The 26,750-nt window shown below is 49.3% G+C and overlaps 1 protein-coding gene across 11 annotated transcripts in view; it reads left to right on the top strand.

The window, feature by feature from the left end:
* MSI2 (musashi RNA binding protein 2) overlaps nucleotides 1-26,750 on the top strand; it is a 199,310-nt gene that overhangs the window by 9,990 nt on the left and 162,570 nt on the right. Inside the window, exon 1 of one of the 11 annotated variants that reach the window (XM_064729503.1) lies at nucleotides 4,957-5,015. The exons of 9 other annotated variants lie outside the window; for them this stretch is intronic. The gene's annotated coding sequence lies outside the window, so the exon portion shown is untranslated. Of the gene's footprint in view, nucleotides 1-4,956; nucleotides 5,016-26,750 lie in introns of those variants that run through there. One more of the 11 variants, XM_064729505.1, reaches the window with a different exon arrangement.

Raw genomic sequence — 26,750 nt, 5'->3', positions numbered from 1 at the left:
AGTTGTACTTAAGTGCTCTCTTCAAATGCATTTTGGGTCATGCTATAAAGTGAGGAGAAGCTGTAAATAGTCAGTGATCTTAGGGAAAAACAGCTTGTTTCAGAAAATGGTTCATCTCAGGGCCTGAGTCTTCTCTGCCCCTATTGTGTGAAAGCACTTAAGCATATACTTAAGTTGGCATAAGCATGTGGGCAAGTGCTTTGCTGAATCAGCATGGGCTCAAAGCACATTATTAAATGCTTTGTTGAACTGTGAAGCCCGTACCAGAAAAGATTAAAAGATTACTTTGTGTATTTGACAGTACTTTGTATATGGTCAGTTCCATCACTTCTCCTTCAGACAGGCAGTTTTATCTCTCATATTCCCCGCTCCACTGGAGGATCTCACTCACAAGAAAATACAATTCTGCTGTTTCCTCAAAAAACTGATTACAGGGTCAGTGTGGCATCAGACTTGAAAAAAAAAGGTCATTATTGAAGCTTAATTTAGTCTCTAGCCCTGAAATCACACGTTCTGTTTGCCTTAGTCACTGGAATAATTCTGTAAACTATGTGAGCAGTGTTCAACGTGGCCTATGATTTTTACGATATTACTGCTGCAGAAATTGTGGTTTGCTGAGTAATTTGAAAGTTACTGTGAAACTTTGTAGCCAGATCAGCATGCGGTATTAATAAGTTACTTCTAAACTTTGGCATTTTACTGCTCTCCTGTTGGAAGTATTTATTCTCTTTTTTGAGTGCAGAGAAAATCTGAAGAATGTTGGGAAGTTGTTCCCCCCTGCTCAGTCATTCCCTGTGCTGGGACATCTGCAGCTGGGTGTATTGTTGTGACTGAGTAGGCTTAAATGAAGATTGGGAACTTTTATAAAGAAGGACCCTGCTAAGGCTTATGCAATTCTGCACGTGAGGAATGGTCCCAGAGACCTCAGTGAGCACACTGAGATGCAGACAAGGCTCCTTAATATGATGGTGAAGTGTAGGTGGCAGGAAGGGCGAAGGAATAGAAGTATTGACAGCAGCAGAAAGTGCCTCTGCCCTGCCCTCCCCCAGCAAAGACTTGCATTAATTTCCCATTGACTCTGATGTACAATAGGGAAGAGGTTTCAAGCTGACTGAAGGGGCAAAGGTCCAAGAAAACTGCTGTAGCAAGAACTGATGCAGAGTGACAGTAATGAGGTGGCCTGGCAGGTGGGAGGGAAAAATGGCGGGGTGGGGGAAAGAAACTAATATCTGGTGAATTAAGTAGTTCCCAGGGTTGGAAGTTAAGTCCCCCTGGTTTTATTTTCCTTCGTGTGTGCCACACAACTGTGGGATGGGGCTGGGCAGGGCTCCTTGGGTGCTGGTGCAGCTCCTGCCCTCCTGGCTCAGGGCTGGGTCCCAGAGGGTGCACAATTCCTCTGTAGTGCTCCCAAACCTGTGCTGTGCTCTTTTAATCACTGTTTTGGTATTCCTGACTCAGAGCTCATCTTTACGTTGTTCTGTGGGTCAGTTTTGCATCAAAGAGAAGGTGAGGAGCACAGGGTGAAGAAGAGTTTAGAAGTTTGAATTTATTTAAAACAGGGACTGTGAAGTGTGGACAAGACTTTCAGCTTCTTGAATGCTGGTATAAAGAGAATGCCTGCTGGATAGAGAGTCTGGGGAGGCTTTAACCAGTTGCTGGATGAACACTGCTCAGGAATCTTCCCAAAGGGCAGTGTGGTGTGAAAGGAGCTTGCAAGGAGCTGGGTGTTTGTGCCAAGTCTCCGTGAATCCCACTGGACTGGGAGATGGTGCTCAAGGCAGGTTTATGGCAGAAGCTTGCCAGCTGCAAGCCCTCAGCACGGGCAGGTTTGGTGGTTGTTGCACTGCTGGAAGAAGGTGTTGATGAAGGGGATGTTGCCAGGGATTGCTCTGCAGTGCTTGCTGAACGAGTGAGGCTCCTGTTTTGTTATCCTTTTGGCTGTGTTATCAGTCAGTTCTGTTCAGAGCTGTGTTGGTGTGATTCCCTGCTCCAGCCCAAGCTGTGTGCAGGGCTCCATATGTACATGGAGCATTTATACTTTTGCCAAAGGTTTGCAAAGTGTGTGAATGAGTGTAAAGATGTTTCTTTGCTGGTGAAATTCTCCTGCTTCTGCTGTTGTGTTTGGCAGACCTGCAGAGCCTATATCAGCATGGTGTGTTCAATGAATTGTGGGAGGGAACAGAAAGCATTGAAAAGAAATCCAAAGGTGATGCTGAGATGGGAAATATGATAGGAATTTTCTGAGGATGGGGGTATTGCCCCACCTTTCGGGACTGCTCTCAGCCACTGTGTTGGGTGGTGTCAGGTCTTGTTCCCTGCCATGTCCTCAGGATCCTGAGAGATCTCTCCTGTGAGTACTGAGCAAGCCCTGAGACCACTACAGCAAAAACTCTTGGCTTCTTGCAGGAGTTTCCTGTCCTCACAAAGTCTCTTCTGTAAAGTGCTTGGGGTTGTTTTGATTGATTTGCACCAACATCTCATCTTCCTCCCCAGCCACCTTCTGTAGGTCAGCTCTGACACTCTGGCCCTGGACGGGTGGCCTGCTGAACACACACCACACGTTTAACTGTACCCTCTTCAAACACTGTCTGGTGAAAAAGCCCTTCTAAACCTGCTGTGGAAATGTCCCAGGCCCACTGTGGGCTGGGATTGTCCTGCTGTTGGCTGGGGCTGAGAGCTGAGGAAGCAGGGTCGCTGTTGCTCAGACTCTGGTGGTCCTGGCACAGCGTGTAGAGGCCCTGGTGGGCCTGGTACTGGTGCTGCCATTGAGATGAAGGGTCAGAGGAAGGATTGTGCAGAGATGTCAGCGTGGCACAGAGCTTCCTGCCCCGGTTTGGTGCGGCGCTGAACGGCTGCTCTGTCTGAGGGGATGTTGGCAGCGTCCCTGGGCTGGGGAGGAAGTGTGGGAGGCACAGCAGCGCTGTGCGCCGCCAGCTCTTTGTGCCACTTGTCTTTGAGGGGTTAACCTGGGTTTTTGTTGATTTTAACGGCTTTTGACTGTGACATTGGTGAGGGAGGCCCTGCCTGGAGTGGCAGTGCCCTGGTTCAGGCAGGGGCTGTAACTGCTGAGGTTCCTGCGTGCGCCGGCACTTCCGAGCTGCAGAGAGGGGAAGCAAGATAAGGATGCACAGCCACAGCATGTGAGAGGAGCTGTGAGTTATGGCTCATGCTGCTCTCGTGGCTGCAGAGCAGCCTGGGGGCTGGGGCACAGTGCTGGGGCCAGGGGGGAGCCTGCCAGAGGGCTGTGCTGGGCTCAGAGGGCTGCCCTCAGTAACAGAGGAGAGGGGAATCATGCTGAACTGCAGCTGTCCTGGGGGCCTCTGCCTCCAGATAAGCCTTGGCTGCTCTTCCCTGTGTCTGTGCTGGGTGCTCAGCCATGCCAGAGGCTCCTCGGGGGGCTGCCTGGCTCCTTTGTGCCACAGGCTGTGCCCGCTCCCCTCTGGGTGCCCATGGGAGGGATGGTGCCATGGTGTCCCGGTCCTGTGCAGATGGGGATCCTGTCCTGGTGTGTTTGCAGAGCTCTGGGGACAGGCTGGCCCAGCATCCTGAGCCTCTGTCCCCCCCACCGTGCCTGCCTGGGGACATTTCCAGCCCGCATGGGACCCCAGGGGTGGGTGGCAGTGGGGATCTCCTGCCACAGCACCTTTTGTGCTCCAAACTCCTGCCTCACCTAATCCCAGGAACTGGGGTGGAAGCAGCAGGCTCTGTGTGACATGCCTGGCAATTTATGTATGAGGAGGGAATTGTGATCATCCTGTGCTTTATTTTTTCCCCTCTCTTTTTCATCTGGTCACAGCCACTATGTCATTAATCTTCCCGATCAAATACAATGATTATTGAAAGCCTTCCGCAGTTATGATTCCCCCAAAGTTTTGTGAGCGTGGCTTTGATTTTGTGACAGTCATAAGAAGTCAGTTTAGATTTGTGGACCTCTTTTTGTAGGTATTTCCAGTGGATATTTTAGTAGAGGCATTTGTCTTCTCTCTCGATTAAGCATGTGTATGCAGTAGGAAAAGAATAAAATAGGGAATAGAAAAAAATATTAAAACAATTCAGTTACCAGTCCAAAAGCCTTAGTGCTAAAGAGCCATGAAGAAGCTTTATTGGAACTATAATTGCAGACATAAGCAGTGATTATCTGTCTTGGTGCCTTTATAGTCCCCATCACTGTCATCTGAACGCATGAAGCTGTTGATAGTGTGAGCAGAGCATTATTCAGCTGGTGCTGTGTAATCCTGATCTCTTGCAGTGTGTGGAAAGTAACAGAAAGAGTCAATTCACTTGAAAGTGGTGGGGAAAGAAGCAGGTAGGAGAGGACAAGTGTTGTTGCAGAGCACCTTACTCATGAATCTTATTTCAGCCTGGTTGCAGCTGAAGGAATGCAGGGGCAGGGTAAACTTCTTACATGGACATGGTCAGACAAATTTTGCTGCTTCTTAAATGTTCTTAGAGGTCTTGGGCAGGTGCAGCCCTTGGTCACTGAAGAGTGCCTTGGTGTGTTTCCTTGAAATGCTCTGAATTGGCTCCAGCTGAGAGAAGGGCAGCAGCACCTGCTTGTCTCGCATTCCTGAGAACTGGAGAGTGTTGGATCAAGGCAGACAAACGAAGCTGCCAAGCACTTCTTGAGGTGGAACAGAGATCAGAGAGCAAGTCCTGAGTTTCTTGGCTGAGTGTTGGTGCTGGTTATGCAGGTGAAATGTGCTCTGAGCTGTGGAGAGGTGATTGGGTGGCTGGGCAGCTGAAGCAGGGGCAGCAGCAGCGTGTGCAGTCTGGGTTTTTTGGGTGAGCCCAGATTGGGCACAGGTGATTTGAGTTAACCTGTCCGTTGCTCCCCTGCTGTGCTGCTGATTAGGCAGGTGTGTCCCTCACCTGCAAGCAATTATCAGCCCCAGGTTTGATTGCAGTCACGTGCTGTGCTGAGGGTATTTACTGGAGGAGGTGGTGGGAGCCAGAGCTGCTGTGGTCTCCTCAGGGATGGTCCACCATGGTCTGGAGCTGCTTTGAGCCACAAGAAGGTAATGCCTTGGGGGTGATTTGTGGGGTGGGGGAAGCATTTGTCTAATGGGAGACTGGTTATGCTGTTTTTTCTTTTTTTTTCCTGAAGTTTTGAGGCAAAAGAGTTATTTTAAAGGAGGGCAATAGATGCAGGGTAATCCAAAACTTGTAAGCCTGCTTTTTTATTTACTCTTGCACTGCATTAGGACCAGGTGAAAACCAGACCTGGTCATGCGTGTTTTTGATGGGCTTTGCTTCATTTCTTAGTAATGATTGTGTTTGTGTTGGAGTTAGCAGGCCATATTCCCCTAACTTCTGTCAGAGCAGCTCAAAGCAAAGCTTCTAAGTTGCTTGGTATGCTCCAAGGGCATTTCAAAAACAAAGCCAGAAATCTGCTAGCAAAGTGCCTAGGTAGACAGAGAATAGGGAGTGCAGTTTTTGGGGGTGTGTGCCTGCCTGTCCACTATGTGAAAATAAAGTGAGATAGTGATGGTTTGAAAGTTTCTGGTCTTGAGCTGAGTGAGCTGTGAGTGAAAACTGATTCTTGGAAAAGTTTTATTCAAGGGGTAGTTGATAGTCTGTGGTATGTACATTGCTGGAGACATCCCCATCCTACTTTCATGAAAGGCTTGTGTGCTGAAATGACTTAAACTAGTTTAAATGTGGCCCTTGTTCTTACCACACAGAGATGAGGTAAGTGATTGTGATTGTCATCACCCTTGTTTTATGGATGTGCTAAACAGAAGTGCTGCTCACGTGTTCTGCAATACTCGAAACAGGGAATTGCTGGTGCCTTAGAGGAGAGTTATTCCAAACCTGAGCTGTGCTGGGGCTGCACCTGCTTGCTGTGTGCTCCCAGGTGCAGGGGAGGGGGGGACAGGCAGGGTTTGGGGGCTGAGGTGTCCTGGCTGTGCTGTGGGCAGTGCTGGGTGAGGAGCTGCAGTCCCCACGAGTGGATGAGGCCGTGTGTGGAAATGGCCTGGGTGTTGCATCATTGGGATGGGAGTGAGTCAGTCATGAAACCCTCTGCAAAAGGCTTTTGTAACTGGTACTGACTGACTAGAAACAGGTGTTGGGGATGGGCCTGGCTTTACTGGGTAGGTGAAGCCTCTTAAGAGTGGTGCAAGTGGTGCTCTGAGTGAATGGGGCACAGGCAGACACAGGGAAGGCTGTGAAATCCTGGTTCCAGGGCAGCAGGGACAGTCCCGGTTCCATCCCCGCAGTGCCAGGGCAGCAGGGACAGTCCCGGTTCCATCCCCGCAGTGCCCAGGGACAGTCCCGGTTCCATCCCCGCAGTGCCCAGGGCAGCAGGCACAGCCCCAGCCAGGCTCTGGTCCCCACGGTGGCTCTGCCGGATGCTCCCAGGCTTTGGGCTCCTCTGGCAGCAGCAGTGCTGCAGAAATGAGGAGTATCATTGTGTTTTATTGTGGCTTCTAAGAAACGCAGCGTGTTTGTGCTTCGGGGAGCCCCAGGGGCTTTGTTTTCCACCAGGCCTGAGCTATTCTTCAGCAGAGCCTTCCTGGAGCGTGAGCCAGCTCTGCCCATTAGGACCGAGAGACGGGCCTGACTGATTTCTGCTCCCTGCTGCATAATAAATCTGATACTAAAATTAGTGTTGGTCTCCCTAGGCCATAATTCTTGCTGAGATTATAGGGAATCGTGTGTGCAGAGAGGAACTGTGGTTATGTGTGTTTGGGTTTTTTTTATAACCTTGAGTGTCCAATTTCCAGGTTTTTTACTTAACCCCCCCATCTCTTTCCCCTTTTCCTCTCTTTTGGGAAGTGCTTAGCCTTTCTGTGTATTTTGGCTATTTAAGCCTCTGTCACTGCAGGCAGATGAGTTCCTTGGGAGCTCTTCTGAAGGTTTTGTAATTGAGTCTTTTACCACGGCGACAGGATATTATTAACCTTCAGTAAAGCAATTTATTTCATACTCCTTTGTGGGGATAAGCCTTTTTTCCCCCAGGAAAATATGTACGTGGAAAGGGTTTTGCGTACAGAGGTAGCTCGACTTGCAGCAGTGATTATGATTTTAGGAAAATTAATAATTTACACGAAAAACAGGCAGTTCTGTTTGCATCAATTTAAAAAAGAACCTTTGGTCCTGAATGATCACACTCCTGACCAGTGTTTTATTTTCAAGAACAGACTTTTTGCCTGTTGGTGGCTTTGAAAAGAGGTTGTATTTCATGTTAGAGCTCTTGATATTTAGCCTGTGTGAGCAGTAAACCATTTTGTTGTGGTCTTTCAGATGGCCTTAGGAACGACCTGAGAGCTGCAGGGAGGAGTTCCTCACGGGGGCTCCCTCTGGGCATGGCCTTTGCCCTGAAATCAAATGCAGACTAGTCCAGAAGTCGTTAAAGATTGGGTATTGCCAGAATAGCAATTTCCAGCCGGGGGGAATGCTGGATAAGTGGGCAGCCTGGCTGAATCTCTTATGCTCTCTGTGGAGCACGGTGACAAAGGCACTGCTCTGGGATTTGGGGGAACCAGGCTTGGGTGTCACTGCAGCTCCCTGCACCCCGGCTTTTATTTTAAATAGAGGATCAGAATATTTCTTTCTGCATGTCTAGTTGGACTTTTTACTTCAGTATTCTGTTAACTTTAAAAATTAAATTTACAATGCACTTGGCCTGTTGTTCAAGATGCTTGAAAACTCTGTGCCGTTACAGCGCTGCTTTCGAGGGAGTTCAGCACACCTTGCAGGAGGAATGTGTTATTTTGGCAATTATATTGGATGAAGTAGGGGTATTATTGCCACATTACACAACGGAGCTTGGATGAGAGGCAGAGTGCTTTGTCCAGAGCTTTAGGTTTATTAACACACTTGAATCTCTTGGCGCCGTGTGGAGGCTCTAATTGCAGAGTCATCATTTCCCCACTCTGCACTGGATGCTGCTGCCTTGGAGTGAGATGGGCATCCTGGGCAGGGCTGTGTCTGTGGGGCTTCTGGTGGCCTTGGGTAGGGCTGCCCAGCCATCTGGGTACTCCTGCTCCTCCTGTGCTCAGCCAGGTGCTGCTTTGCTGTGTGTTACAAACTCCCAGTGCCTCTGTGGTGCTTCCAGCCTTTCCCATGAGATCAGCGTTTCCATCGGGGGCTGAGGTGTTCCTGTGGAGCTGGGCAGTGCAGGCTGCCCGTGGCAGGGGCTGCAGCTCTGCTGGGGCAGTCTGGGGCTCAGGGGCAACGATGGGCTCACCTGGGCACTCTGGGGTGTCCTGGCTGGGAGCAGGTCCTGCTGGGTGCCCGCTGTCCCTGGGTGCCCGCTGTCCTGTGCCAGGGGGTTCATGGAATGGACCTGTCCCTTCCTGGCATCTCATGGATATTGCTGTGTTTTGTTGGTAGCAGTGAACTGAGACTTTAAATCCACAGATGAACACCACGGCTTTGCTTTTGTCCTGCAGCTCCCCATGCCTGGCTTCTCCAGAGCCCCGTGGGTGCCTGGCTGTGCTCAGCCCATGGGAAAGGACCCTTTGCTGGGTGGTCCTTCAGCCTCTCCTAAAATTCCAGAGACCCCTTACATGCGAGAAAATGTTTTTGTTACAGAAAGACTTCCTGGCCCCTTCGCACGCTGCTTTTGTAAAACTTTGCAGCTGGTGGATTTATTCGTAAATCTTCAACCAGAGAATCTTTCTATTTTAAAAATGCTTAAAATACACGTTCCCCTCTTTTTTGCTCCGTTGTTGTAAATGAGCCCCACAATCCGAATTTTTTTTTTTTCCTTTAAATCTTCCCCACCAGAGATTTAATTAAAATATTGTGAAAGGCAGTCATTGAAAATGAGAAACCTTTTGAGTGGAAGGCACCCTGATTTCCCTCTGCAGAGCTTTTTGTCACCATAGAGATGAAAAGAGAAGCTCAAAATTGCACTTTCCCCTTGTGTGTTGCTACTGAGGGGCCGTGGCTGCAGGTAGCAGCTGCACTAAGATCAGCAGGGCTGGCTGGGGCTGAGGTTTAACTCTTTGCAGGGCACGAGCTCTGGGTCAGGATCTCCTTCCCTGCTGGAGGCGTTTTTCTTAGTCTATTATTCTGTTTTAATTTCCTGTGCTTCGGGGCTGGAATTTATCTGGGTTTGTGGAGGGAAGGCACGCAGGGGCCCATCCCTTTGTCTCCAGAAAAGCAGAGCTCAGCACCTCTGAGCACAGCAGGGCCCTGCCGGTGTCCTGAGGTGTTTGTGCACTGGGGAATGTGTTGGAATCCCACTCGGCCTTTTTAATTTTCTTCCTTCAAATTTTTTAAATGTAAAAATCATAATTCCTCTATAGGCTTCAATTTTATCTGATTCTCCCTTAAAATAGCTAAATGTTGGGCTTTTTTATTGGTTTTCTTTTTAAAATCAATGGGTTAATGGTATCTTTTTTTCCTTCCAGTAACCCCTCTGGAAGTGTAGGGATTACTAAATGAAAAATACATGCTGTGAGTGCTAAAACTGCTCTGCTGCAGTTTCAAAGACAGTCCCACAAATTGAAGATTATTGGAGGGGACATGACACTGGGCAGTGTTATGCTTTTAATCATTTTAAAAACAAATTTTTCTCCCTAATTGAGTGAAGAGCAGGCTCAAGTGGATTCTTGGCACAAACATCTCAGACAAATGAAAGTAAAATGTATATGGAAGCTGTCTGCTGTTGTATATTTTATACCATACCTGTTGTGGTGGCTGATCTCAAATGGGAGCAGTGGTTTAATTTTAAGCTGTTTGAGTGAGACCTGTTGTGGTTAAACTTTCAGATGGAAAGTGAACATAGCCCATGCAATGGAATTATTAACGGGGAGTGTTACTAAATTGTAAGTTGCAAATTAATGGTTTAACTCTGAGCCTAAATATACAGCTGTGTTCTTGTGTAATGTTACAGGACAAAATTAGATCAAGTATTTAAAAGCAGAAGCGCCTCATCCAAACCCCGTGGGTGTATTCCCAAGGACTTCACTGGGCTTTTCCACCTGCACTCGGGGTGCAGACCTGTAACCCCAGCACAGTCACTGAAATGAGTTTGTGCCCTCCACAGTGGGCTGCTAACATCTGATTACCCAAGGTACCCATGTATTTGGAGCAAAATAATGACATTGCTTGTTTCCATGGTGGTGGGAGCCTGGTTGGGTTCAGCATGTACCTCATGGAAGTGATGCTGTTGTCTGTGTGTATCTGAGTTCCTGCAGGATTATATATTAATTTTGAAATGAAACAATATTTGGGAGCTAGGCTTGGCTCTGATGCAATTTGCCCTTGTGTTTCCTTGACTGCTGCTAATAAGAAGTGCTGGCCTAAATCAGCGTCTTGAAGAATCATCGATTTGCTAATTGCAGATAATCAAGTCCCTGCTCCCTGCTCACGCTGAGACCACTTTTGTTTGCTGCCATTCTGGCAGGATTCAGGCAGCATCTCCCAGCCTCTGACGTAACCAGCAAAGTGGGTTTGGAGCGCCCACGTGGCTCATTCTCAGGGGTGACAAAGTTATTGGTGTTCAGGCTTGATGAATGAGGGGCTGTGCTAGCACTGACCTTTCTGGCCAGAATGAGCTCTGCAGGTCACAGCTGGGGAAGGGGATGTTCAGAGAGCTGTGCTGGCCCAGCTTTGCAGTGCTCACCTTGGTTAGTGCAGCCCTGGGCAGTGTGTGTCGACAGCAGCCTCCTGAAATTGTTCTGGATGCCTGTGGTAGTTGATTGTTATTTTATGTTTTTGTAAATGTGCTTCCTCCCCCTCTGTGTTCAGGTAGGGAGATGTTCCTGTGAGCTGTAGACTTTGTGGAGTGTTTAAAATGAAGCAGGGCTGATGAAGATTTGTGTCCATGGTTAGCACTGTCAGGAGAGTTGAGGACAGGAGGTGATGCTGTGTGGCTTCTCCCAGGTGTCCTGGCCTGTGGGTGCTCTGTGTTCTCTGCTGTCCACCTGAGCCTGCCACCCTGTGCCCATCAGGCCTTTTTCATTCCCTGCCTGGATCAAGTCTCACTGAAGGCTGGTGAGCTTTTCTGATGACTTCATGTAGAATAGCAGTTTGTCTCAGACCATGAGGAAACAGGAGGGAAGTGAGAGCCTTTCTGAGGAGGATCCTCTTAGCTGATGGGCATTGTCCTTCCGTGGGTGCTGGTGCTCTGGAGAGCACGGCAAGCCCCCTGTTTGGCAGGTCAGGAGCTGCAGCATGCTGCCTTGGCTGAAGCATTTGGATGCAATAAGGAGGGTTTTTCCTGCAGTCCATCTGGCTGTGAGCTGCTGTGAGTGTGTGCAGGGCAGTCTGTGCCCAGAGCTGGGCACACAGCTCTGCTGTGCCAGTGCTGGCGCAGGATGTGCAGCAGGGATGTGCTCAGCTGGCAGAGCCCAGTTCCCGGGGCCTGCCCTGCTCTGGGCTGTGCTGGTGGGCACTCAGGGTGGCAGTGCCCTGTCAGGGTCACAGGGAAGCAGGGAGGGGTCCCTGGGGTGGCTGCTGGAGCCGGTGCCAGCCCCGCTGCCGCTTTAACGCCGCACCAGGGGAACAGATGAGCACTGGACAGCTTAGGTTACATAATCTCTTTTGGGTTTAATGTCAGGCCTCCCTGAGCCCCATCCAGTGCCAGCTCCCAATCTGGCTCGTAATACTCCTGAATGTCCTTTTAGTTTTTATTAATAGTTCTCTTACTGTAGTGCTGCCTCTGCCTGGCTTTGTGTGCCATGCGTGCGTCGGAGTTCAGTGCTCTGCCCTCTGAGGCATCCACTGCCTGGGCTTCCTGCTCCTGCACCAGCCTGGAGCCATTCCCACGGGCTTCTCTGCTGCTTCAGAGGCTTTTCCCAAAGGTGTTGTGGGGAGGGAGGCAGGAGAATTGTCTAGGGTCAGAGCCTGTGTGGATTGGGCTCCTCTCCTTTGTGAGCAGAGCCTGGTCAGAGCACACCAGCACAGGGGTGCTGGAAGTGATGAAGGTGATGGGGAAGATGAGACAGCAGAGACCACAAGCTCTGGCTGCACCTGGATGGGCTCTTACTCTTTGCAAGCACAGATTTGTCAACTGGACTAACTTTTTTTCAAGTTTAGTTTGTTTATGTCTAAATGAGCTGGCTTGTTTCTGTATTGAGTTTTTATCTCGTAAACAAAGTTCAAGCTCCTCACTGTTTTTCTCTCTGATCACTTGGATGTGGTAAAGATCAGCAGTGATTTTGAGTGCTGAAGAGTTGTGTGTTTCAGAATACCGGTCCTTTTTGCTCATCCCTAATTCCATAGGTAGGTGCCTCTGTGGGTATTCTCCACTCCTGCTAGGATTGGTGCTAATTCTGTGTGTGTCCCCTGATGGCTGGTGTTTCTCTGAAAGCCACTGGTCGTTTGTTTAGTATTTAAAAGAATAACGTAATTAAAATATAGGCAGAGGGGAGAAGGAACTGAGATGTTGTTTCAGACCTGAGTCTAGAACAAAGTAGAAATCACAGAATAGGTGTGGTTCAAGAGGATATGGTTGAGCAGCCACACCAAGCCTTGAATTACTTCTGCATTCCCTGGGACAGTTTCCCTTGCATTAGCTCCTGCATGACATTCTGTGCCAGTTAAATAGCTGAAAAACATTGCAGGGAGGATCTTTAATGCATTGTGAGCATCAGTGTGCTGTAGCAGCTGTTTGAAAAATGAATACTAAAGCCCCGAAGAGCAGAGTGCAGTGCCCAGCCTGCTCTGTGTGGCTGCTTTGGGAGCGTGCTGGACCAAGGCAGGGCTCTGAGCTCCTGGGGTGTTTGACTCCCTCCTTTGGTTTAATTTTACTGCTTTAAATGATTTCTTTGCTGGGAGGGAGGCAGGGGTAGCTGAGGGGGGGAGGATGGATCTCTTTAGTTTCTTTGGAAGCCTCACACACCAGTAGCTGGTGCTTCCTAAACTCTTCCTGTGAGTAAACCATGGAGCAGAACTGATAATGCCATCATGGTCTTGACTGTGAGCCAAACTGTGCAAAATCCAGGAGCGTGTCTGAATGGCTAAAAAAGCCCAAAATAAATCACAAAGTGCTGGTAATACAGTCACTACTGCTGCTTGCCACAGGGGTGGATTGCAGTCTGTGATCCCTGGGTGAATAAGCCCCTAAATTGTATTCAGAGGTGGAGTGTGGCATAGCTGGAGTACCACAGCATCACTGCTCTAGCATCAAGGAGCAAGAATCCAGCGCTATTGTTTTATTTTGTTTATTTAATTTTATTTATTTATTTTTATTTATGTGCTTTTTGGGCTGTGTCATTTTGCTAGTAGATCTGTGCAAATGAAAGTCAAGACCAAGATGTGTGGGGAACATTAATTTTATTTTATCTATAAATATATGTATGAACACACACGTAATGTGTGCCAGAATCTCTTATGTATTTGTGTTTGTTCAAGTGTACAAGAAATGTGATTGACACCACTGAAAAGGGAGAGGGAAAATGAAATGAGTTATAGCTTTTGGTCCCTAAACTGCCATTTCTTAGTGTATCCTAGAAAAGCCTTCACCCTAATGGTGCTGAGCAATAAATAACACAGGGAAGAGTAATAGCTGCCTATGGTAGCAAATTATAGTTGATTTATTGCACATAATATATACAGGTGCAGCTAATTTAATTAAACACAAGACCTTTTAAATGCTGTAAAGCCATCCCTCTCTAAAGCCAATCAGCCCTGTGGTGCTGTAATAAGGCTTTAAGTGAAATAAGCAGCATTACAAGCACAGTTCTATTGGTCTGATCAGCCTTGCATGTGTTTGAGGGTGGGGGGGGAGTATTTTTCCATAACCATTAAAGCCACTTTAAGTCAACTTATGCCATGACAAAGTCCAATTTAATGTACTGATGGAAGTTATCCCATTTGTGCCTCATCATGGAGCAGCAGCTCCCATGAACCAGCATGTGCAGCTTGTTATGTTCTTGGCCAGCTGAGGGGTGCTGTGCAGGGTGGAGGCTGGGTGGTGTGGGATCTCACCCTGGGGATGGGAACAAACAGCAAACAGAACTTGTGGCTCCCTGGAGCCTCTCTGCTTGCTAGGGGGCTGTCTCCTGTTCATCCCCCATGTGAGGTGGGAAAAGGGGGCTGTGGGTACTCCTGTGCAAGAGCTTGTACATCACAGATCCTGAAAAGGCTTGGGATGGAAGGGGCTTTACTAAAGATCACCCAGTTCCAACCCTCTGCCTTCTCCCTACATCAGGGTACTCACAACCCTGTCCAGCCTGGCCTGGAGCATTTCCAGGGATGGGGCAGCCTGTGCCAGGGTGTTCCCACCCTCACAGGGAGGAATTTCCTTCCAATATCCCATCCAAGCCTGCCTTCTGCCCCGTGTCTGTCACATGTAAAACTCCCTCACACAGGTGAGCACAGGCAGCGCTCTGGGATTGTCATCCCTGTGCTCCTTTTCCCAAATCAGGAGTGGCAGTGGGTGTATGTGTGGGTGTGTTTGCATGGAAATACACCTCCAGCCTGGCTGGGAGCTGCTCCCCTGCTGCTGGAATTTCCCCAGCAGGGCTGTGCCTGCCCTGCAGTGCCCTCAGCTCATCACCATGCTGAGGATAATGGGGGAGATGCTCCACGATACTTTGCCACCATCACTTGATTATTTGTGAAAGCCTAAAAGGCTCAAGTAGCTGATTGATTAATTTTTCTCTAAGTTTTTCTTCCCTCTGTTGCCTTCATTTGGAACATGTAATCAGGGAAGGAAGAGGCATTAAGAATAGATGGGTATGCATATGAATGCTTAATTTTTTCTAATTCAGGCATTCATGTGGGCACATGTATCCTGCTGCACGCTGTGCTAAACAAACCTCTGCCAGCAATGCTGGGGGCAGATGAGTGAGCTTGGTGTGGTTTTCTGAGCCTTCAGTGCTGGAGCTCTCTGCTCTGGAGCAGCTGCTGTTCCAGCACTTGGGCAGTGTGAGGAGAATCCCTGGGCATGGCTGGGGTGGGTGAGTGCTGGGCTTGGTGTCGGGGAGCACAAATCAAACTTCTGCTTGGCCTTTTTATCCCCCAGCACTGGGAGGAAGGCCAGCAGCTCTGCTGGAAATCCTTCTGGCCCCTTTGCTCTGGTCCAACGCTCCTGTCCGTGGCACTTGGGGCTTCCAGGTGTAGTTTGGAAAGGTGTTTGTTGCCAGGAGCTGCTGGAAGTGTGCAGCCAGGCAGGAGCATCCTGGGCTCAGGAAGGGAACAGGGCCTGGTGCCACCTGAGCCTCAGTGGCTGCAGGCACAGGATTTAATGCAGAGGCAGTTGCTGTGCTCAGTGCTGGTGGAGAGGAGAGTGAGTTGTTTGTGAATTAAGGGGTAGTAGGAAGAAAAGCCCCAGATAGCTGCTTGGCAGTTTATAATAATTATTTTTCCAAAATAAGTAGAATTCCTAAGCATAAGAAAACTAAAATGAAAGCAGCTTCTGTGTTGGTTGATATGGTGGCTCCATCGGAAGAAAATCTTGGGTTTCTTTTATTCCTTCTTTTAAAATTCCTTTTCTGAGTAGTCCTGGCTCTGTCTGTGGATACTTTCTGGACGAGGATCTCCATGCCTCAGTTTCTTATCTGGTTAATGGATAGAGTAACAATTAATCTCACTTCTCAAGGATTCTGTTGTGAAGTGCTTTTGAGAAATCTGGCCTGAAATGTCACATTTGATAAGGCTGCTTGAGAGCTTCCATAAAAACTGCTTTTAATCCCAATTATGTTTGATGATAAAATATTGTGAAATAGATTGCTCCTTCTCAGGGCTCACTTTCTGTGTTAGCATGTAGAAGGGAGCTGAGACCTTGGAACCAAAACTGGAGCATTGTTTGAAACCTGTAGTTTATTTAATGGTTGGGGCAGAGAGGAGAAAATTGTCTGAGCGTTGCCCGGAGAGTGAGAATACTAACTTAATGTTTTAATTTCTCTTGGAAAAAAAATAACGCTGTGTTCTAAGTAGGTCCACTATTTGCCCTTCTGTGCTGTGCTAATTCTCTTCTTGTACTCGTAGTTCTGATTATGTTCCCTCAGCTGGTACTTGAGGAAACGTGTTTGTCTTTGAGCATGTCTGGTGACTCAGACACGTCTCCATAGCATCTGGTGAGCGTAATTGTCATTATTAATCTGCCCCATGCCAATCTGGCCTCAGCAGCAGCAGTGGGAGGAAGGGAAGGTGCTGCATGGCTGGTGGTGCTCTGCAGAGAGGGGGCTTGGGAGAGAGGGCAGAGAGAGCCCGGGCTTGGCTCAGGTTCTTGTGCTCCCACCAGAGCCATCAGGAACGGCAGCAGCTGCCGTCCCATCGGGGCTCTGCCCAGCTGGGGCCGCCTCGGGAGGGCTGTCCTGCCTGTCCCAGCATCCTTGGCCCGTGTGCCCTGCTCCAGTTATGTAATGCTGCTATTTCCAAGGGCTGGGTGAGTGTGTGTAAGGCAATGCCTGACTGTAGGGCTCAGAGATTCATTGGAACCAGATACAACTTGGCATTATCTCCGGAGCTTTGTCCATTTTCCATTTTAAACGCAGCTGAATGAAGTCTCCCACAGTAAAGTCCCTTCTTCCCTCTCTGGCTTGTGTCAGGGCCCTGCTGCCCTGTGGCCTAACCACAAGGTGAGCCATACATTAGTTTTAAAATGATTTTTTTTCCCTGGCCCAGATGCTCTGTGTCCTTATGGGAAGGCTCTAAATGCTGTCTTCACTACTGGACCTCTCTCTTCCCAATTCAGATAATCACAGGCTTTTCCTTCATTCCTGCTATTAATCAAACTTGACTGCCTGCTTAATGCCTGTCTTCCTTTTTTTTTTCCTGACACGGTGATTTTGGTTGTTGCTTCCATAACAGGATTTTATTGCCTTTGGCTTCACAATAAATTGGGGAAATTAATAGTGTATGATTGAGAGCGCATACTTTAAAATAAGTTAAATGAGAAATAGATATTTTTATTACTATTAAAAATACCTTTTTTGTCAGTCCTTTTGTTTTGAGCAAAGGGCACATTCTGCTTTAACTATTTTATCATATGTGTGCTATTGTAATTTACATAAATGAATTTTAAATACAGTTATAAGCTGTGGGAAGATGTTATTGTCTCTGCACAATGAATGTGGAGATTTATGCTGTGCATACATCTTGTGTTAGATTAACATTTGTTCCCTCGTCTCTGTTGGATAGTGTCATGATGGAGCCTTGAAATCTTTACACAGGTACTTCTCATGCTTATTTAAAACAGCATTTGAATTCTGCTTTTTCCAGTCCATTCATTTCATGTAAATATGCCTTTGGATATTTGACTCAAATCTGATGACACTGACAGAAATAATAAAACTTCTGTTAGGCGTGAGATGGGAACTGCTGTTATGCCCTCCCACCCCCTAAATACCAAACAGTTCCCATTTTTCCAGGGTCTGTGTGTGCAGAATTCCAGCTTGAGCTGTTGCAGTGATGTTGGCCCAGCCATGTGGTTCAGGCTGTCAGTGAGGAAGGTCCCAGCCCGTTCTGCAGGGTCTGTGTTGTGTGCAGGGCTGGCTGAGCTCCTGCCGGGGTTATTGCAGTGCTGTGGCCTGGAGGGTGCTGGATGCTCATCCCTCTCAGGAGGAGACCTGTGGGTGTGCTCGGTGTGTCCTGGGGAGGTGATGGCAGGGCTGGGAGCACAATTACAGCAATTGGGGTTGAGGAGCTGCTCCCTTCCCACCCTTGCCACCTCTTGCTTTTCCTCCGTGGGGAAAACAACCTGAAAAAAGGCACTTGGTAAATTGTGCAAATCCTTTTCCAGGGGATGTGCTGGTGGAGTTAGGGTGGGGAGGCACACTGTGGAAGAGGGTTTTTTCCTGCTGGAGCTCTGGCTTGGGCAGGAGGGCTGTGTGTGCCAGGATGAGTAAGAGACCCTTTGGAACACGTCTGCAGAGTGAAGCTGTCGAGCTGGAGCAGGGCTGTTGCTGCCTTGCCAAATGCAAGGCTCTGGTAAATGCTCTTGTGGGGGCACTTAGCCTGCGTGTTGTGGGGGAGGAGAATAACAATTTGACTTGGGGCTGGTGATTATGCTGTGGCTGTGGTTGAATTTCTCTCAGCTGTAGTGGTGTTTTGAGTTCTGGGGACAATTACCAGCTCTTCTAGATGTCTCTTTATTTCCACATCTTAAAAACGGCCGTTTGGGGCAGATCACCTCAATGAGAGGCTGCCCATTGAATCCTGCCTGTCAGGAGTCAGGGTTTGCTGCTTCCCTGTCAGGGGAGGGCCTGTAGCTGGGAGCTGGGCTGGGGTGTGTGCACAGACACACAGGGGTGCAGTCAGACATTCCCATCCTGGAGCCCTCCATGTGGCTGTGTGGAGCTGCCAGAGCCATTGGTGGGGCTCAGTCACAGCCTGGCTTTCCTGCCAGCTGCAGTCTGTTCCCATTGTGATGGAGATCGTTATACTTACCATCAATGTCTCTTCTTAAAATAAGAATTAAACCCAGGAGGGCAGAGCAGCGTGGGGCGGTGCTGGAGGGCTCAGTGGTGCTGGCTGGCTCTGTGCTGGGCACTCCAGGGGCTGGGATGCCTCTGTGGTGCTGGCCACGCTCCTGGGCTGTCAGCACCCCGATGGGGATGGACCAGGGGGCTGGGGACAGGCTGGGGATGGGCAGCCAGGGCTGTGTCTGGCCCTGCTGGGGCGGCTCCTGCCCACGGATGGCACAGCCTCAGCATTGCCCACATGCCCAGCACCATCAGGGCTGTGTGTGAGGATGCCTGGGCTGCTGGGCTCAGCCTCTGGGTGTGCCAGAGGTTCTGTTTTCCAGAGAGTCTGGGGCAGGGATGGCAGGGAACAGTCTCTGCTCCCTACAAGCTGAATTCTCTTTGCAGAGCTGGGAAGCACTGCCAGCCCTGCTGAGAGAGGAGCAGTGTTCTGCAAAGCCATGGGTTTAGTTTTTCCAGCTGGTTTAAAAGGGACAAGTTGCAGTTGAAAAAGGGGGGAAAAAGCTATACAAATAATCTGCATATTTTTTTGTTCTTGCTGTTTTCTGTTTAAAAAGGAGTTTGTTACAGGTCTGAGTAATGACTGGTTATCTATAAAGCAATAAGTTTTTTAGGAGATTGTGGAAAATAGAAAATATCTGGTTTCAAGGGATAGGTTGTTCTTTTTTTAAAATCTTGGCTGAATGAATTCTGCTTCTAAAAATGTATGTCCGTGTTTCAATGAGGTTTGGTGCTTTTTTGTATTATCCAGTTGCTACACTGAGAGTTTTCGATGCTTTAAGCTTGCATCGTTGCTCTCTCTCTCTCCCTGCTTTTGGGGTTGCCTCTCATGTCCAAGGAATGCTCCACTCTTAATTTTTTGCTTTTGGGCCGTTATTAGCTTCCATGGGAAAGGTATGAATAATGCTTATTTGTTGGGTAAATACAGGTGCTGTGTGGTTTTCCATAGCAACACGCTCACCTGGAGGTGTTTCAGACCTCTGGGGACTCCCTGGAGGGTTTGGTAAATTAACCCACTGGGAGATGTCCTGCTGGGCAGGTGTGGTCAGTCCTTGTGGTGTCCCTGCAGCCTGGCTGATGTCACCTCAGCCAGGACAGCAGTTAACTGGTGCTGTGTGAGCCGCTGTGTTTCCCTTCAGGTGGCTGTGGCTCTGTAGAGGCTGGCTCTCTGTGGTGCAGGGGGTCTGTTCCAGCTGTTTCTCACACTGAGCCCCATGGAGGAGGGCAGCTCTGACAGGCAGTCTCCAGGCCAGAGCTGCAGCCAGTTACATGTGCCAGTGATGATTAAACTGCTGCAGAGTGAGTGCCAGAGAGCAGAGCAATGCTGGTGCTCTCATGGTCCTGCCTCGACCTCCTGGAGCCATTACAGAACACAAGGAAATGAATGTTTGGAGTCAGAAGCTTTATCTTGGGAGACAAGGGCTGCTGAGCCTTGCCACAGAGGCACAGCACAGACAGGGAAGTAGAGTTGGGATTATTCATGGAGCAGTCCCAACCCTGCCATGGGCAGGTGGATATTGCTGAGGTGGGTGCTGTGAGCACACCAATAATCAGAGAGGTCAAATTAAGAGATGGAGCTGCACGTGTAGTGCCTTGAATTGCCAAAGCAGTGTGCAGCCAGTGAGCCCTCCATGCAAATACCCCTGCCTGACCCATGGATGGAGGAAAGCAGGGCACAGAGCTGGGCAGGGGCTGGCACAGCCTGGCAGTTGATGCTGGAGCTGTGTTTAAAGGAGTGCCTGGTTCTGAAATCCAAGTTGAGTTAAATGGACTTCATCATGATGGCTTGGGCTAATCAAAGCTGTGGTGGCCTGCTGCAAAGCATCCAGTGGTCTCTTGTTTCCTTTTCAGCTCTGTTACTGACTGTGACAGCAGCGCAGTGCTGTGAAGTTCAGGAATAGTCAAACTGAAACCAAAAAGCTGCTTTCTGCTCTGAGAGGGACCAGCTGGAAGTCACTGCTGCTGGGGCTTGAGACCAATGCTGTGGCTGAATTCAAACAAACCACCTTCTCTCCCTCCCCCTCATCTATAAATTCATGTTCCATAACATTATTCACTAAAATTCCAGCATGGATAGTTGAAGCTGAAATGTTCTAACACACAGCAGAATAGCTTGGGCATCCCCAGGCTGACCTTACTTCCCTGTCTGATGGCTGAGGGAATGGCTGAGCCTTGAAGCTGATGCAGAAATTACATTTTGCAAGCTGTTTTGTCTTTGCTGTCTTTGAAGGATCCAGCTGGTGTTTCTGGCCAGCCTCACCCATCTCTTGGGAGAAAACATGAGGTCATTCAGCCTCCATTTGCAAGGGCACCGAGCAGGGCAGAAGGCTGGGGTTATTTTAAGCTTCTACTGACCAGTGCAGGATTTTAGACAATAATAAATACTGGTGTCCTGCTGCTTCTACCTCCAGCTGCCCATATTCAGGAGTTTACATCGTCTGTGTGCAAGTTGCCATGCAGGAGGAAGCAATTCAGCATGGCAGTAAGTTTGTGCAGCTCTGTGTTTTTGGTAGGTGTTTTTATATCCTTGGGAAGGCTTGGCTGTGACAGCTGTGCGGGGTAATGCAGTGTAGTGACAGCTTTGGGCTGTGCTGAGGAGCTGCAGCGTGCTCTGCCTTCACTCAGAGCTGCTCTGGGCTGTGGTGTGTGTTTGTTTGTGGAGCTCAGGAATCGCTCCCCCAGAGCAGAGCGTGCTGGCACTGCCCAGGCTCCCCAGGGAACGGGCACAGCCCGAGGCTGCCACAGCTCCAGAGGGTTTGGGTGGCACTCCAGGGTGCCCAGGCTGGGGCTGGTGCTGCTTTGACCCAGCAGAGAGGGCTGTGTAAGCAGAGGTGGGCTGGGCACTGAAAGGCAGCTGGAGGTGCTAAAAAGCTGGGCACTAAAAAGCAGGGACGGGTCAGCGGCGTGGGGCACTAAAGGCAGCTGGCAGGTCAGCCGCTTTGGCACTGGGACACATCTGTGCTGGGCGGAGGTGCCTTCTGTGCTGGGCACTGAGGAGCAGGGGCTTGTCCAGAGTGGTCGGCTGGCCCTGAGGCAGTGGATGTTAAAAGGGGCCTAGAGCAGGCTCGGCAGGAGCAGTGCATGTCTGGCTGAGACAGTGGCTCAGCTGCTGCTGTGGCTGGCCATGAGGAGCAGCTTGTGGGCGAGGACATGCCATAGTCTGGCTGAGGAGCAGTGGTCCAGCCTGGCTGTGCTGGGCCTAGGAGCAGTGGCCACCTGGCTGTGCTGGGCCCTGAGGAGCAGTGGCCATTCAGTGCTGGGCCCTGAGGAGCAGTGGCCATTCAGTGCTGGGCCCTGAGGAGCAGTGGCCATTCAGTGCTGGGCCCTGAGGAGCAGTGGCCATTCAGTGCTGGGCCCTGAGGAGCAGTGGCCATTCAGTGCTGGGCCCTGAGGAGCAGTGGCCATTCTGTGCTGGGCCCTGAGGAGCAGTGGCCATTCGTGTGGGCCTGAGGAGCAGTGGCCATTCAGTGCTGGGCCCTGAGGAGCAGTGGCCATTCAGTGCTGGGCACCGAGGAGCAGTGGCCGTTCAGTGCTGGGCCCTGAGGAGCAGTGGCCATTCTGTGCTGGGCCCTGAGGAGCAGTGGCCATTCTGTGCTGGGCCCTGAGGAGCAGTGGCCATTCTGTGCTGGGCACCAGGCTGTGCTCAGCCCCTCCTCCTGCAGGAGCCGTGCTTGGCGTGTGTCCCCTGCGTGACTCCAGCGCTTTCCTGTCTCTGTTTATCTTGTCTGCCCTCCCCTGAGCCTCCCGGAGCCGAGGAGGGACTCCTGCTCTGCCTCAGCCACGGAGGGCCCTGCTCTCCCTGCCCCTCTCTGGGTGCTGCTCTGACTCAAGGGGAATCACACTGCTCGTGGAAGTGTCCTCAGATGCCGTTTGACACGCACACAGCTCACATCCCCTGTGCCCCAGAGGGAAATATTGTAGGCATTTAAATCCATAATGCAGGAATGGGAGGGAGTCCTAGAATATTGCAGTAAAGAGCTGCTGGTGTATGGACATGTTGGGATTGAGAGAAGTTGTGTTGTCCTTTGATTCACATCTGTTTTGTTTGTTTGCTTCGGGGGGTTGTTTAGGACATCTCCTGGTGTCATTTTGGGTTTTAGCAGAGCCTTGTTGATCCAGGAGTGGAAGTTAAGGGTAGAGAGGAGAATGTTTGCAATTAGCTACTTCCATGATAAACATATATATCATAGTGACTGATCTATCTATCATAATATGATTTCCATCACTTTGATGTATTTGGGTGATACTGAGGGGAGAGGGAAGCTTGCTTTCCCTGAAAAATGAATCTGAAGCGCATGTTGATGTTGTTTTCTGTCCTTCCAGTCTCCTCCCTGACAGAGTGTAAAGTTTGTGAGGCAATGTAGCTCTAATGCCATCACTGTCACTCCTTTGCCTCTTGAAATGTTGCTTGCAGCTGCCACCCCACGGATAAAAACTTGCTTCCTAAGCCAGCGGGATTACTGCTGGAAAACATGATGCATTCCCTTTTCCAGGCACTGAGTTGTCCTCTTGCCCTGTGGCTGTGGGTCCCTTGGGGTGGTGCTTGTGGTTCCAGGCCCCTTGTCTTGTGTGGTGCTTTTGGCACAACCAAATATTCCATTGAGAGAGTCTCTCCATGAGGGGGATAATGCATTTTGGCTTCCTGGAGGAGTTCCATGGAGAAACACTGGTGATGCCTGGATGCTGTTGGGGCTGGGGGTGATTGGGGGCCCTCATTTCAGAGCTGCTCAGACTGGCAGCAGATGTAACCGAGTGCCTGGATTCTGGAAGCACAGAAAGCTGGGAAATGGCAGATGTGCCCTGATGCTGAGGAAGTTCAGAGACTGAGCTGCATCTCCTGGGGGAATGTGGCTGGGCAGTGCTGTGGCAGGCAGCCCTGCAGCGTCACAGAGCTGCTCCTTCTCTGGGTGATGTTAAGCAAATAACTTCTTCTCTGCTTGCTGTTTTTTATGGCTTTTCCCTTGTTTGAGAATGGATGCTTGAACTACATGTTTACTGAAATCCTGTTTTGCTGGGAGATCTGAATGTTTGCCAATATCTAAACACGAGTGACCTTGGGATTTGGAGCCCTTATGCAAGGATCCAGGAAGGACGAGGTCTCTGCTGAGATGTTGCCAGAGCTCTGTGTCCCACGAGCTGAGGGATCCTGCTCTGCTGTTTAAGGATGTGCCTTGGTGCACGAGCCTGTGTAGTCCAAAGCAGGGAAGTTTGCCTCCTGGATCAGGAGGGGAATATTGTTGAACAAGTTGCAGCCTAAAGGACATCTCTTGTTAATGAAATTTGAAGGGAGGTTCTTACTGGAAGGAATCTCTTGATCTTGTTTTAATGAAAAGTGAGGAGCGATGGAGTGTGATCCTCAGCAGGGAGAGCTGGGTGGCAGGCCCAGAGAGAACACTCTGAGGCCTTGGTGCAGGGTCCTGTCTGGTTCCTACCCATCCCCAGCAGTGTGATTGTGCTGTTCTTGCTCCAGCACAGCTCCACTCTCACCAGCTGCTCTGCCTGAGCAGGGCTCCTGTCTGTGAGACCCGGAGATCCAGCCCTGCCCAGCGTGAGGTGGAGGAGACTGAATCAAATCTTCCTCCCTGCCCCATAAAACGAGTGTTTTCCTTTCTGCCAGGAGAACCTGGGTGATGTTTCTCTTGTGTTGCCTTCTGTAAATCAGGTCTGCACAAGCAGTGCTCTCCTCCTCTGCCATAGAGGAGCCTTTGATCGTTGCCTTTGCCTCTCAGCAAAGTGCCTCCATGGCAGCAGGAGGGCGGCTGGCAGCGAGGGCTGATCGATGCCGACTTTTTTAAAACATTTTCTGCTTTCAAAGATTAAATATTGTACTAGACTTTATGATTTGAGGTCATTTTAACCTCCTACCTCTGGGCTAAGACAGCTCATCTGCCTCTCATTTTTCAGGCTTTGTTACATATGTATTTGAAGCCATATGTAGAATAGTAAAAGCTTGTAGCTCTCTTCTGGTAGCAGTTAAAAAAGGGAGGGAGAGTGTGAGAGGCACGGGCTGTGTGACAGCTAATACTCCCCCAGCTTCTGATTGGAATTCAAAGTGGGTTTGCACCATTTGCCTTCTGTCTTATTTCCCTGCATTAGTGGTTAACCTCAGCAGGACACTCCCATATTATTATTATTTTCTTGCAGGAAAATTGCTCAAAGAAAATGAAGTTCAAGTCATATCAGGCAGGTTTTTTTTCTAAGCCTGTAAGGGGAATTCCTTCTGAATGGGGCACTCGTGGGGAAGGAGAGAGGCAGAAGCCTTATTTGAGAGAAGTCAATCAGGAGATCTGTCTCCTCCCACAGCCTGCCAAGGCTGGGAGATGTGATGGGGAAAGAGGTTGGGACTTGTCCTCCTTTTCCTTTTGCACATCTCCTGGTGACATTAGCCAGAGGAGATAAGTGGAGAATATTAATTCTGGTGCCACAGAAGTGTGAGCCTAAGATGTGAGGGGACCCTGGCACTGCAAACTCAGGCTGCCTCTCTTCCTCTCTTTACTTTCTCAGTAGAATAATCTGCCTCCCTGAAATTCTTCCTCTGCGTCTTTTCTTTCTGGTTGTTTGGTTTCTCATTAAAGCAGCGCTGTGTTTTGCTTTGGGGGTGATTGTGTAGCTCTGATCATGCTGCCTCCGATACGTTTATTCACTTTGGAAAGCAAGTGGGATCCTTTAGGATTAAAAGCCTGCATGAATGAATGGGATTTTCTGGTTTTGTGCATGTGTGTATGCTTGTGTGTGTAATCTGGTCTATTTTTGTACTTGGGTTTTTTAGCATGCATGCAGGATGGTTTCAGGGTTTTTTGAGGGGCGTTTTGGAGAGCAAGGCTGGTGCTGGGGGTGCCCTGCAGGTCTGTGCCCTGCTCCTTCCTTCTCCAGGGGTGTTTAGCATTCCAGCAGCAGGCTGTTGTGGCTGGGTGCTACCAGCCAAGCCTGGAATGCTGCTCAGAGGTGCAGGTGGTTTGTATTGATAGGTATTTCCATTACTCTTAAGCTGGATTCTGATTTCAGCACTCGGGTTTCCATGTCCCGAATTGGTTTTGGTGATGGAAATGCTTACTAGAAAAAGTGATTTGCTGTGCACTTCCCTGCGCCCTAAAGGAACGTTGTCAAGAATTGCAGGGGAAGATTAAACACTTAGTCTTGCTCTCCTAATCTGAATTGTTCTGTGAAAGCTTAATTTAAAGAGTGTGCTCCTGATCCAAATTTGCTGCTCCCCACTGGCACTGAGCTCTGAGAGCGTATCTATAACACACAGCATGGTGAGGGGGAGGCATCTTAACCTCTGCCAAGAGGAAAACACAACAGTTGGGAGAGGCACAATGTAATGGTAAATATTTTATTGACATGTTCCAAACATATTGGATGTAAATTTAAACACTCTCTGAGCTTTGCGAAGTTTCCTCGTTTGAGTTTTTGACGTTCCCGTAAATGCCGGTTCATTAATTGGCTGTAAAGTGACGAACACCTGCGCAGTGCTTTGGCAGCAGGGAGCTGAGGTGGGTGCTGGAGCCCCTGGCCTGGCAGAGCCCCTCGGGGCTGCCCTGCTGGGGCTCAGTCCCCCCTTGGCACGGGCACCCCGTGCTTGGAGCCCTCTTGGCTCCATTGCTCTCCAAAGGGCAGGAGATAAACCCACAGTGGTGTGAGGGATGGCTCAGGAGGTGTACAATGGGATTTTCTGGGAATGGCAGGTTCTGTGTAGACTCAATAAAGATAATAAAACCTTTAAAACTGAAACCTTCAGGTGTTGGCACCATCTTGTTTCCCTAGCAGTTAGCCCTGATGTGGCTGCTGGTCCATATTTGTGAGGAATGACTGAATTTGGGGCTAGGCTCAGTTCTTCACTGTGAAGAAGAGGAGCAGGCATGGGTCCCTCTGCCCCTATTCCCAGGCTTGTGGAATTATTCCCCCTGTGTTTCCTTGGGCAGGAGGAGATGAAAACCCCAATGCTCCCCCTTCCATGGGCTGTGCAAAGGGTGGGGGGACCTTGGCTGGTGGAACAGTTCCTGGGAAATCTCATCTTCCAACACCACACCCTTGATAAGGACAGGAGATGGAATTGTCCTCTGTGGTTCTAGAACCTGAGTGTTTGTCCAAAAAGCAAAGAGTAGGAAAAATATGATTGGGTCTGCAGCTTGCTGTGAGTGTTGCACTGAAATGGGATTTTATAGAGATGCATCCCACTGACTTTTATCAGCACCCTCATAAATTGAAGGTTCTTCATTAGATGTGCAGTAAAAGATTTTACTCTCATAACATTCTGAAAATGTTTCTGTTACCTACCCTTGGACGTTGGCTTTCTAATGGGCGATCAGTAAAAAGGAAAATAAATCCAGTTTTGGATATGCAGTTTGGCTGCAAAAGGTTATAGAGCATTTATTTCAGTGCAGTTCTGAAATTCCTCTGCTGGATTATTTTGAGGCTTTT

This window comes from Zonotrichia leucophrys, chromosome 19 (assembly GCF_028769735.1).
Source record: "Zonotrichia leucophrys gambelii isolate GWCS_2022_RI chromosome 19, RI_Zleu_2.0, whole genome shotgun sequence".
NCBI classification, from domain to species: Eukaryota; Metazoa; Chordata; class Aves; order Passeriformes; family Passerellidae; genus Zonotrichia; species Zonotrichia leucophrys.
The sequence above is the reverse complement of the archived record's forward strand: the minus strand, read 5'-3'. Positions and strand labels throughout refer to the sequence as shown.